Genomic DNA, 13,406 nt, shown 5'->3' with positions numbered 1-13,406 from the left:
AGTTAGTTAACTTAAGTTTACATTTACAGTAACTCTAAAACATTAAAAAAAAAAAATCGGCTAATAAACAAGGAAAATGCCACAGAATTCCACAGAAATGCATATATAACTGAATAAAAAATATGATTATATAATTATTTTGAGGGTAACGCATTGGCACAGTGGGTAGCACGTTCGCCTCACAGCAAGAAGGTCGCTGGTTCGAGCCTCGGCTGGGTTAGTTGGCATTTCTGCATGGAGTTTGCATGTTCTCCTGCTTGCGTGGGTTTCCTCCGGGTGCTCCGGTTTACCCACATTCCAAAGACATGCAGTACAGGTGAATTAGGAAGGCTAACATGTCCATAGTGTATGTGTGCGAATGAGTGTGTATGGATGTTTCACAGTAAAGGGGTTGCGGCTGGAAGGGCATCCGCTGCATAAAACATGTCCTGGATAAGTTGGCGGTTCATTCCACTGTGGCGACCACATTTTTATTATTTTTTTGACATTTATTTCCTTATGTGTATATATTTTTTTATAATTATTTATTTATTTAAAGTGTAAGCCACTGACTCAATCACTTACCTTCAGCTTAGTCCTTATTAATCAGGGACTGCCACAGCAGAATTTACCCCCAATTTCTCCATTTCTCTGGTGTATGTTTTATGCAGCAGATGCCCTTCATTGAAAAGAAGAAAAGATTTGTAAACAATATAAGCAGGATTTTAGGAATGTCTGTTTGTTAGCTCCACAATTATCGATCATGGACAATTGAAATTGAAAATGGGATGGCATGCATGTATAATTACAGGTCAGAAAAGTAATTTGTTAAATTGACTCATGTCATATAGCTATAGCTACAGTTTTGTCACACATTTAAAAAAATTGTTATTTCAGATTAGATTTTAAACAGGAAATAGAGGGATTGAAAATGAATGAATAAACAGGGAGTGAATGTGTATTTTTTAATGTGAAGGATGTGATTATTATTTTCAAACAAGAGTAAAATTGTGAATATAAGTGGTAGATTGATTAAGGAATGTGCTGGGCATGCATTTAGGACCAATAGGCTATTTAATGAGATTTTTGTTTTATTCTTTCAACAACAAAAGATAACTGCACTGTTGAAGCAGTACAGTTATTTCTGTACCAAAAAAAAAGGCACATAAACTAGAGGAGTATAGTTAATAGTTTATTTAGTAAGAAACTTATTAATGAATTCAAGTTGGATCGTTTGCTTGTAGGATTTTCTTGTTCAGAGAACACAGGCGTCACGGTCCCTAGCTATCCAGTCTGTGAAGCAGACCAGAGAGGAGCAGAAGCAGGAGACAAAGTAATGATGATAAAGAGATCAGTTTATTGAATGATCTTAGTTGCGTATGATTCAACACTCAGACTTCGTCTGACCAGGATAAATCCAACAAGTGTTTTTATACTACAAGTAACAGCAATGGAAAATTACTGCTTCACAACATTGTCCAGAGACAATACAGACCTTGAAATTGTGACATTCTCTTTTCTCTTACTACTGAAAATAAGTTTTGCTTGAATCCACAGTCATAATATTATAACAATATGGAAAAATGGAAATAATAATGAAGCAATTATTATATTAAAATAGTAATAATAAAATATAAAAACATAATAAAATTAAAATAATTATCAACAATGATAATCAAATCACTAACTAATGATCAATAAAATAATATGATAATTGTATAAATGACTGATGATCATATGATTAAATAAAATATTTAAATTAAGAATAAATGAATAAAAACAAATGAAAATAAAACACAACACAAATAAATAGTTGCTTTCTTGAAACAACACACACACACAAGTTTGCAACAATGATTCTCAGATCCTTAGTTAGATTTTTCAATGTGCTGGGTTTTTCACAATAATTCTTATAATTGACACTTATCACTGTATTTGAAGTAATAGGTGTCATTATGTCTAGAGTGACATAATTTAGAGTTTAACTTTTTTTTATTAATTTTTGAAAGTTATGTGTAATAATAAAAAAAATAGTTTTCTGTGCTGCAGTCAATCTTTGTATACAAATGAATGGCATGGGAAACTGACTTAGAACTTTAATGATAAAGTTAATAATAATATTTAATGATTAAACCAAATATTAAAAGATGAAAAAAAACCTTTTTAGTTTACACTTAAGTTTGTGCGCTTAAAAACACTTAATACAGTAAGTAGCCTTAATCTGAGTTTTGTTAACTTATTGGGTTTATGTCAGTAAAGTTCTTATGTTAGTTATTTTGTATTACCCATGTCGATGTTTTTATAAAGTAGTGATGGGTCGTGAATGATTCGTTCATTTTGAACGAATCTTCAATATGACTCGGGAACTACGAGTCCTCTCAGAGAGTGATTCCTTCATCCGCACGTGCGCTCATTTGTGCAGGTAGTATCGTTAATTTCAAGTCTTCATCACATTGGCAGAAGCCAATCATATGCGTTTAGAGCCAGAAAAAGAATTCATGCGCTCACCTCTATCCTCTATCGGGTCTGAGTCACTCATTCATCACGGGCCAATCATACGGGTTTAGAGCCGGAAAAAGAATTGAACCGTTCATCTCTCGAGTCCTCGGGTTTGAGTCATTCTGTCACGTGATGAACGAACAATATGGCTCCTATCGGCTTAGACTGTGCATTGATTAAGATTATATGTGACTGTCAGTGTAACGTGAATGAACCCCTGACATTTGAAGACATGAAGAGGTGAGCTGAGCAAGGAGACAACAATACCTTCATAGACAAAACAGCAGGTCAACATTGAATTATTATTTTCTCCTTCTTATATTCTATTTATGACTTATTTGTCATGCAATCAACCTTTTGGGCTAGTTGTAGATGTGTTTGGAAGCAATTCATAACATTTTAATAATATTTTGGCAAATTGAACCAAATGAACGAAATGCCTCGAAAAAAGATTTGCTCATCCTAATGAACGAGACTCAAAGATCCGAGTCAGTAAAATGATCCGAACTTCCCATCTCTATTATAAAGATAAATTTATAAAGAATTGAATAAATGCATTTAAATGTAACATTCGCATGAAGAAAAAATAGTAGCTTGCCTGAATAACTACAAGATAAAGACTTTGCAGAATACAGACATACAATTCAGTCAAAATCAGCATCAGCATCTGCCTTGTCTTTGTCTTCATAATAAATATGCAAATGTCTCTCATCATCATGTCCAATATCTTCCAGTGATCCTCAGCAGTCCTCAATGTTTTCCAGTTACCCTTACTGCATTATTGTCATTTAGAAATCCTCACCATTTCAGTCTTTCAGTGATGCCCATCAGCCCTCAGTGTCTTCTGGTGACCCTTACCAACCCTCAGTGTCTTCTGATGACCCTCACCAACCCTCAATGTCTTCTAATGACCCTCTCCAACCCTCTGTATTTTCTGTTAACCAACACCAGCTCTCTGTGTCTTTTGGTGACCCTTGCCAAAGCTCAGTGTTTTCTGGTGACCCTCACCGTTTCTTGTTGTCTTATGGTGACCCTCACTAACCCTCACTGCCTCCTGATGACCCTCACTAACCCTTTGTATTTTATGGTAAACTATGCAAGCTCTCAGTGTCTTTTGGTGACCGTTGCCAAACCTCAGTATCTTCTGGTGATCCTTGCCACCCCTCTGTGTTTTTGGTGACCCTCACTTGCCCTTAGTGTTTTTTGGTGACCCTCGCCAACCCTCTGTATTTTCTTGTGACCCTCGCCATTCCTCAGTGTCTTCAGGTGACTCTCACCAGCTCATAGTGTCTTTTGGTAACCTTCACCATCCATCATTGTCTTCTGGTGACCTTCACCAACTCTCAGTGTCTTCATGTTACCCTTACCAACCCTCAGTGTCATCTGGTGACCCCCACCAACCCTTATTGTCATCTGTTAACCCCTTGCCATTCTTCAGTGTCTTCTGGTGACCCTTACTAATTCTAACTGTCTTCTGATGACTCTGACCAGGCCTTTGTATTTTCTGGTGACCCTCACCAACCCTTTGCATTTTCTGGTAGACCCTTGCCTACCCTTGGTGTCTTTTGGTGGTCCTCACTAACCCTCATCATCTTCTGATGATGCTCACCATTCCTCATTGTCTTCCGGTGACCCTCACAAATTCTTTGTACTTTCTGGTGACCCTCGCTAGTCCTCAGTCACTTTTGGTGAACCTTGCAACTCCTCAGTGTTTCTGGTGACCTTCACAAACCTGTGTCTTCCGGAGACCCTCACCATTGCACATTGTCATCTGGTGACCCTCATTAACCCTCAGTGTCTTCTGGTGACCCTCACTAACCTTTAGTCTGTTTATATATGGCTTCCTTTCGGCACAGTATAGTTTTAACTGGTATTTGTGGATGTAACTATGTATTGTGGTACTTGTTAAAGGTTTGCCATAGTGGTCCTGAGTCCAAGTGGTGATATCACTTATAGATGAATACCGGCAATCATGGTTTTTTAGTTTAGGCGGGCGTACTTATCCTTTATGCACTGAAATTCCTCCAGATTCCTTCAATCTTTGTTAATTACATGTACATTATGCACTGTTGAAGGTGAAATATAGAAATGTCTTTATATCTTTCATTGAGGAACATGTCAACATTTCAATAATTTTCTCATGTATTTGTTGTCAAATTGGCGATACTCTGCCCATCTTTGCTCCCAAAGGACTAGACCTTTCTTGGATACTGCTCTTGTACCAAATTTTAATTACAATCACCTGTTAACATCACCTATTTCAAACCACTTCATTATTTAAAGGGCACCTATAATGAAAATTATCTTTTGTAAGCTGTTTGGACAGAACTGTGTGTAGGTATAGTGTGTCCACAGTCATTTTGAAGTGATTTAGGGTGCTTTCACACTTGGTTCATTTGCCTGGACCTAACCCAAGTTCGATTGTCTCCCCTTGCCACCTCCCTGGTTGGTTTGTGTTCACACTGTCTTTTTTCTTTCTGAACCCTGGTACGCTTGCATCATCGAACTGCTGTTTTGTTTATGGCCATTGCTAGGTGATGGTCACGCAAGCAAGTGCCGAAATAGAAAGACGTCCGCACATCGCGGTCATTCTGCTTTAACCTTTTGGTTTTGGATATAGAAAGCGACTCGCGTACATCTGCCGCAAAAATGTTATAAACATTCAGAACATCACACAGTGTCTGCAGAAGCTGTTTTTGGAGGAGACAAGCAGACATCACTGTGTATCACTGTGTTTGCCCTGGCTCAATCCCGCACATGTCACCAAGGTACGACACAAGACACACACACAAACGAACGCTATGAAAACAATAGTTTGTTGTACAGTTGGCGCTTCACTTCCGTTATCTGGTATGATTGCATTCACATCAGAAGTGAATCGTACCAGAGTTCGCATGAACCGTACCCCAGACAACCTCTTTCAGGCGGACTTGGGTAGGGTTCACAGGTGCGCAGAAGACACGTTCACACGAGCTAAACAAACCATACTATGACGTCAAACAAACCCGGGTGCGGACCAAAAGTGCTAGTGTGAAAGCACCCTAGGGACAATGAGTCTCTTTTTAAAAAAATCTTGTTATTAAAATAGGACTAAGTTCCTCCCATTTTGAGGCCAACCTGAACGTGACATAGGAGTGCGGTATCCCTGCCCACTGAATTGATTGACAGCTGTGTATTAACATGTCTCTGCAGTAATGCTTATAATCATATCAACAATGCAGGGCATGCTCAAAGTAACTGGGGTTAAAAGATTTGTGATCATCAATCATCATCAAATGTGATCAAGAATGAGTTTTACAAGCTTAAAACATTTTTAATACAGTGCAGGTTCATGATGAATTACAGCGATTTACAATTATAAAAGCAGATGCTTTAATCCCGGTCTGTAGATTGTAAATCAGGTTTATTTTGTACATTAACGGACATAACGGATATCCATACATTATATTAATGTGTATCCTGTCACATTTGAGTGGAGTCTGGTGAGGGTCGTGAATGTCAAGATTAGTTGCTCGATTCTGTAGAGAGGAAGATAAATGTTAGTGTCTGGAGGTTCCCGAAGAAGCAGTATACCACATACTTCCATACTATATAGTACGCTAAAATCAGTATGCGAGCCGAGTAGTATGTCCGAATTCATAGAATTCGAAAATCAGTATGCGAGAAGTACCCGGATGACTTACTACTTCCAGCGAAATTCTAGAGTGTGCATCCCATGCATGCTGGGCTATCCCATGATGCCCCGCGAGCGAATTCATGAATGGGAGTAAAGTGACGCAATTGACGCAGGTAGGTCACGTGACCATGACAAAATGGCGGATGTAGTACGTCCGAATTCCATTCATACTTTTCACGTTCATACCTTATATAACGTACTTTTCCAACGGCCGAGTAGTACGTTTAAATTCAAATGCAGTACCTACTGAGTAGTAGGCGTTTTCGGACGCAGCCAGTGTCTTCTTGTTAAATTCTCTCCCTCTCATTGGTTGCAGGTGCTGGTGATGATTCCTGATGAGCTGAGTCCAGGTGACGGTAATTATGGCTCTCTAATGACATCAGATAGGAGTACTATATATATAGGTAGGTAGGTTACACGGCATATTTAATGTAGCTATATGACCGTTTAAACTAGCCAATATAGCTCATCTACATTTTTGTATGAAAAGTAGTACACTTTGGCTTCACGGTGGCGCAATGGGTAGCAGATTCTGCTCACATGCAGAAGGTCGCTGTTTCAAGACTTGGCTGGGTCAGTTTCTGGTATTTCTGTGTGGAGTTTGCATGTTCTTCCCGTGTTCGTGTGGGTTTCCTCCAGATACTCCGGGTTCCCCCACAAGTCCAAAGACATGCGGTACAGATGAATTGAATAAGCTAAATTGTCCATAGTGTATATGTGTGAATGAGTGTATATTGATGTTTTCCCAGTTGCAGCTAGAAGGGCGTCCGCTGTGTAAAACATATGCTGGATAAGTTGGCGGTTTATTCCGGTGTGGCCGTGTGGCGACCCCAGAATAAAATAGGGACTAAGCCGAAAAGAAAATGAATAAAGTATTGCATGTTTGTCTGACATTACGTCTTATATTTTGTCTTTTCTGAAATTTCTCATAACACAAGTATACTTTTTCACAACAAAACTAATTTTACATTTGTTGATCAGATTATTTTCAAGTGATTACAAAAATGCTGAAGTATTCCCTTGTGTAAATATCAAACTGCTTAGAAGGGCATATTTTACAGTGTGTTTATCCACAGTAAGCAGAATGTGTCAGGGGCTGTATTTTACCGCTTATGCTTTTATCACAAACAGAATCAGAATCATAACCATATTAAATTAAGGGCTGTTTTTGACCATATACTGTATATGGTGTTTACGTAGCTATGTGAGTGTTTAGTGCATGATCTGCTGATGAAGGATGTGTGCTGTAACCATGGCGACAGAGCTTGCTGCATTACTGAACAGATCAGCCAGTGCAGCCCCCAACCAAAGCCAGAATATAAATGCTTTCCCTCACAAGACATTCTTCCAGTGTCACATATTTCTCAGCACTCTTTATTAACTCTTTCAAGTTCAGTTTCCTGCCAGCCAGTAAACGATGAAGATAAGTTTACAACAAACTGACACCAGTTTTTAATAAAATGAGGAAGAGCACACAATGGCAAGAGCTTAATGATCAGATCTTATTTCTTCTTCTTCTTTTTTTTAAGTTATCATGTTCCAACTTTTGGATTATTCTCCTATTGTGAGTGTAGGGTGTGGCCAATGCATTTGCCATTTGTTGGATTCAGAGATAAATGTAACTGGAGTGATCTTTCTCAGAGTTCGATTGACACATCTGACCAATCATAGCTGTGATATTATGTGTTCACATTGCCATCTGCTGTTTTGACAAACAAAAAAAAAACCTTGAAATGAAATTGGTTAATTGAAATAACTGAGATGAATGTGAAGAGATTCAATGCAAAGGCTTCTATAAGTGTCATCTGAAATTTTTTTCTAAATGACCATTTTTCTCAGATTCCATGTGTGTAGATTCTGTAATTTCACTTTTTTGGCAATAAAAAGATACTTTTCACTGTCTTAAGGTGAAATAACTAAACATAAACTGAGAAGGCTGAGACAAATGCTTAATATCTTAATATCTTTTAAGTTATACATTTTGCAAACAATGCTTAAGATGTCCAGTAATTATCTAAAATATGCTAGAATGATTTAGATCTAGTTTGTCAGATATGGAAAACTTGACCATTGGTCAAAAAAATAAATAAAAAAATGTAACATTTGTTATTATCATTATTATTATTATTATTATTATTATTAGCAGCAGCAGCAGTAGTAGCAATATTTATGAAAGTTCTAAACTGTAATTTCTTTAGTGGTTAATATATAATTTTTAAACATATTTTGTCATTATATTGACTCATTATAGAGTACAGAGTGTAGTAGCAGTAATTTGTATATAGTTCTAGCATTGTTATATCATGTCATTTTAATAAAGTTTAAAGTTCATATTGTTTGGATTTTAGATTTAAGTAGGTTTTGACTCTATATCCCCAATCTATTATTCAAATTAATTTCGCAGACCTTTCCATCTGAAATCGTTTTTTTCCAGAAAAATTATTTCTCCTGCAAATGCTCAAATTGACAGGGCGAGTGTAATGGAGAGTAAAAAAAGCAGTCCAACATAGAAATAGTCAAGTATTGCAAAGGGTCACTTGATTTGGTGATCTTTTTTGTCTTCAATGTGACAATCTTCCAGTCAAGCCTTGATATAATCCCTATAGATTTTGTTTTATTTCTGCTAATTTCTGAATTAAAATACATGCTTAGTTGGGAATTTACTCTCTTTGTTCATGAAGTTGGGATGCAGCAAATGGGGATTCGTCTGGGATAGAAACCCATTCTAAACATAGGTTCATTCTAAAAACGTAGCCCTATATACAGTTGAAGTCAGAAATATTAGAGATCATGAGTTATGTAGACAGACGTACGTATGTTTCATTTCATCTTTAAAATGAACACTAAGACGCTGTTCTTTTTCATGCTTACCAGCTGACCGCTTACCTTCGTATAGACGGCTTTTCCGCTATTACCAGTTTCTCCAGTAGCTTGCCATGTGCGGACTTTAGAGGAGTTGACCAGGACAATGAGTTCGAGTCCAGCTAAGAACGATTCCAGAAAGTGGGTAAGACAAAAACCGAGACCAAAACTAAAAAAAAAACCAAGCAAATAACAGAGTGAGAATGTGGTAAAATCTGAAAATGTGGTTAAAAATCAGGCATGGGCTTTTATTTTTCTGGATTCCTTTTTAAAACTATCAGTTAGATTTAGAGAAGTGGGTGGGTAAGTCAATCTGTGCTTTTGGAAATCACCATCGTTTGGGTTTAGGGAAGGAGGAGGTTGGGTTAGTCAATCATTCAGTCAGTCAGTTAGTAAGGGCTCTTTTTTTACGGTCTAGTCGCAAAGTCTAAAGCACAGGGCGCCAAAACAACTAAGGGTGAGTCCGAATACACTTTTGCTATTTTAAGGATGGAAAAATACGCTCTGTGTTCTGGGCCTGGTCTTACAGGGTTGAGCTTATTCTCTTAATGAGTTATGTGTGTGTTTTGAGAATAAAAGAGTTTCATCTCCCAGTCCCTTTAAAAGTCAGTTGCATCGTAGCGCATTTGTTATTTACATGGTGGACTTTGTAAGTGGAAAAACTGAGCACTTCACCAGCAAGAAAACAGTTAAACATACCATCTGCAGTGAGGGGATAAAGAATGAGCCTCCTCCAATTGGCCTTTAATTTCACTTTCTTTCGTGGATAAGGAAATGTGTAGTACGCATGGACATCCGTTAACCTACATAATTTCATTTGTTAAGCACAAAGATTTGTTTGAAAACTATTTCTAAATTCAGTTCTAATTTACAGCTAATAAATAAACAATAATAACAAAGTGTTTATTGAGTTATAAAATTTATTGAGTTATATAAAAAACTGAGTTGTATCCAAACACACACCCTATTCCTCATATGGTCCAAAACATGACAGGTGGACAAATCTAAGTTTGTTTTTAATAAAACAAATATATATATGCATATAATAATTAATACAGCTACTAATAATAACATTATTCAAAAGCAAATTGTCATGAATAAACTAAAAAAGCCCCCCAAGATGAAAAAGTCATGGAGGCAGCGTTTTTTTATTTTTATGTAAAATATAAAATTAAGGATGCGTTGGTCTGAAAATAGCAACACGTTGGGGCAAACAGGTCTTGCGGCTTATTGCACGGGTGTGGGATAGGGCTCTTAGTAAGTCAACAGCAGCCTCTGGTGGATTTACGCGAGTAACACGAATAGCACTCGCAAGATGAATTTGAGATTTCAAAAAGCGTTCACAGTGGCCTCTGGTGGATTCGCGAAAACAAAAAATACAAAACAGAATGTACCTCCTTTGATGTATTTGGCGCTCTCCAGAAATCTATATAGCGGTACATTTTTTGAATGAACCTGAGTTGGTCTTTCTCTTTCAAAACAATAATCATACATAAAACTGGCCTCACCTCTACTGGCTTTGCTTTAAAAAATCACACAGTATTAAACCATACCATGCCATGGGGTTTAACCCAGTCAGGTTTTAAAATCTGTGCCTGTCTTTCACACACAATACATAAACCCTGAGTTATATGGATGAGTTTGTTTTTCACTTGGGTCGTTTTCATAAAGACATACATGATGAAGGTTTCTGTGTTTAGTTTAGGTTCACAGAATGGGACAAAGAAAACATATGTAGTCTTTACCTTATTTGAGTTGGACTTTGTAACAGGGTTTAACTGAACAGAAGGTTCACATACAGTTTACAGGCGTCTTTGAGTAATACAGCTTACAGCAGGTTTAAGATAATGAGTTTACACACAGAATTGCCTTATGTATGTTTAGTCCGTCACTTCTCTATACTTTATAATTTATTTATTAATTTATTTATGTTTGTTTATTCATTTGGCGACTTGGTGGCGCCTCGGCTGGGTCAGTTGGCGTTTCTGTGTAGAGTTTGCATGTTCTCTCCAAATTTGCGTGGGTTTCCTCCGGGTGCTCCGGTTTCCCCCACAAGTCCAAAGACATATGGTGCAGGTGAATTGGGTAGGCTAAAATTGTCCGTAGTGTATGAGTGTGAATAAGAGTGTATGGATGTTTCCCAGTGATGGGTTGCAGCTACATGGAAGGGCATCCACTGCGTAAAACATATGCTGGAAAAATTAGTGGTTCATTCTGCTGTGGCGACCCCAGATTAATAAAGGGACTGAGCCGAAAAGAAAATAAATGAATGAATGAATGAATGAATGAATGAATGAATGAATGAATGAATGAATGAAGCATAACCACAACCTCCCTGTAGCCAGCCTTTCTGCAAAAACTGGACTACTTTCACTCAACCAGGTAAATGTATATATTGTGCATCCAATCTTCAGCTGACTTCCTGACTTATTAGATAAGCAGTTAAATGACACTGTTAGTGGTTATTGACTAGAGAAATTTTGTTTTGTTTTAGTCAGCAAGTTGAAGACAAGTGAGATGCTGTGTTCCGCTGCCTGCTTTCCTACCTGTGAGAATCATCTCAGGAGCTGCCACTGTTTCTTTAAGACTAACATTATTATTATTTTATTTTTTGTTGGAAAGAGAAGACCTTAGAGTAGCCAATGATGTGTTTTTGTTAATTCACATGACATGAAGAGTTTTCCATTTTTTTTTTTACAGCACTTCAAGTTAAGCCATTTTAAGAAAAGAAAAACAAATATTTTAATAGATTTATCTTAATGCGTGCGGTAGAGGGTTATTTTTACTCTGTCGGTTTTGCTGTGTATCAAATTGTAAAAAAAAAAACTACTTTAAAGTAAAGATATTAGGGTTATTTTAAAATGAATATTAATGCAAAAAAAAATCAACAATAAACAAGGTTAATAACCTTGATTTATTAACTTATTAACACATTATTCCCTAATTCGCCATTATGTACAAGGTATTTGCCCACCGGCAACTTTAGTTGCCTCTTGAACATTTGACAAACCATACAAAAAACTAGATCTCTTGAAAGATTTGTTTTGTTTAGATGAATCTAGAGACATTCATGATTATGTTGATATATTGTCACCTTTAGAAATTTAAGGTTCTATCTGACATTTTTAAGACTTTTTATTTAAAAAACAAATGTTACATGCATACATTTTGCTATATGGAATGCAAAAACTTCGAAGCTCAATATCTCAAAATCATTCAGAATGCAGATAGAACCTTATAATTCCAAGGTGACGATATATTTGTAAACAGGGGTGAAGCAACCAGGGGGGATGGGAGGATACATCCCCCTCACTTTTAGAGACAGACCATTTAGAAACAGGTGATTAATAATAAAATGAACATAAAATTTTGGATCTCATTTAGCTGTCCCCCCACTTTTAAAATGTCTGTGACGCCCCTGTTTGTGAACATGAAACATGAAAATTGCCTTTATTTGGGAGGGTTTTCCTCCATTTTGCATTTTGGAATTAGAGGTAGGAAGTTGAAAGCCTCATGTGACAGTAAGTAAATCAATTCCTTTTTTTCTTTCTTGAATTCTTGTATTTGATTGTCTGCTTGCATGTCACTGAAAAAAATTAGCATGCATAACATGTTGAAAATTACTTATAAAAGGAAAATGGCAACTATGATCTTTGGCAACTAGTTGCCGGTGGGCTTAAATGGGTGTTAAAGACATGTTAATATTTTTATCCCCCAAAATTGTAAGTTTTGGCTAACGTTTAAAAACTTTAACCCCTTTATGCAACAGAGCACATGTCCTAACATCATTACAGTCTATAAGCATAAAGCAGGGTCATGACCGAAAGGACAAGATCTCGGATACAAGCGGCTGAAATGAGTTTCCTTCGCAGGGTGGCAGGGCGCACCCTTATAGATAAGGTGAGGAGCTCTGTCACACAGTAGGAGCTTGGAGTAGAGCTGCTGCTCCTACACATGGAGAGAAGTCAGCTGAGGTGGCTCGGGCATCGTTTTGCGGATGCCTTTTGAACGCCTACCTAGGGAGGTGTTCCAGGCAAGTCAGGAGGAGGACTCAGGGAAGACCCAGGACACGCTGGAGGGACTATGTCTCTCGACTGGCCTGGGAAAGCCTCGGGATTCCCCAGAAGAGCTGGAGGAAGTGTCTGGGAAGAGGGAAGTCTGGAGATCTCTGCTAAGACTGTTGTCCCTGTGACCCAGCCCCGGATAAGCGGATGAAAATGACATGACATGGCAAGAGATAACATTGATAACATTGCAATCAACAGGACAGTATTTTAATCACTTTGCACTTATTTGTGTATTTGACAGGATGTCAAGAGACCTGCTTAAAGACTGTTTCACCAATCGTTGCGAAGATCACTGGGCAGAAGAGGAAGATGCCAACATAAAT

The sequence above is a fragment of the Danio rerio genome, chromosome 14 (genome assembly GCF_049306965.1).
Source record: "Danio rerio strain Tuebingen ecotype United States chromosome 14, GRCz12tu, whole genome shotgun sequence".
Taxonomy (NCBI): Eukaryota; Metazoa; Chordata; class Actinopteri; order Cypriniformes; family Danionidae; genus Danio; species Danio rerio.
The sequence above is the reverse complement of the archived record's forward strand: the minus strand, read 5'-3'. Positions refer to the sequence as shown.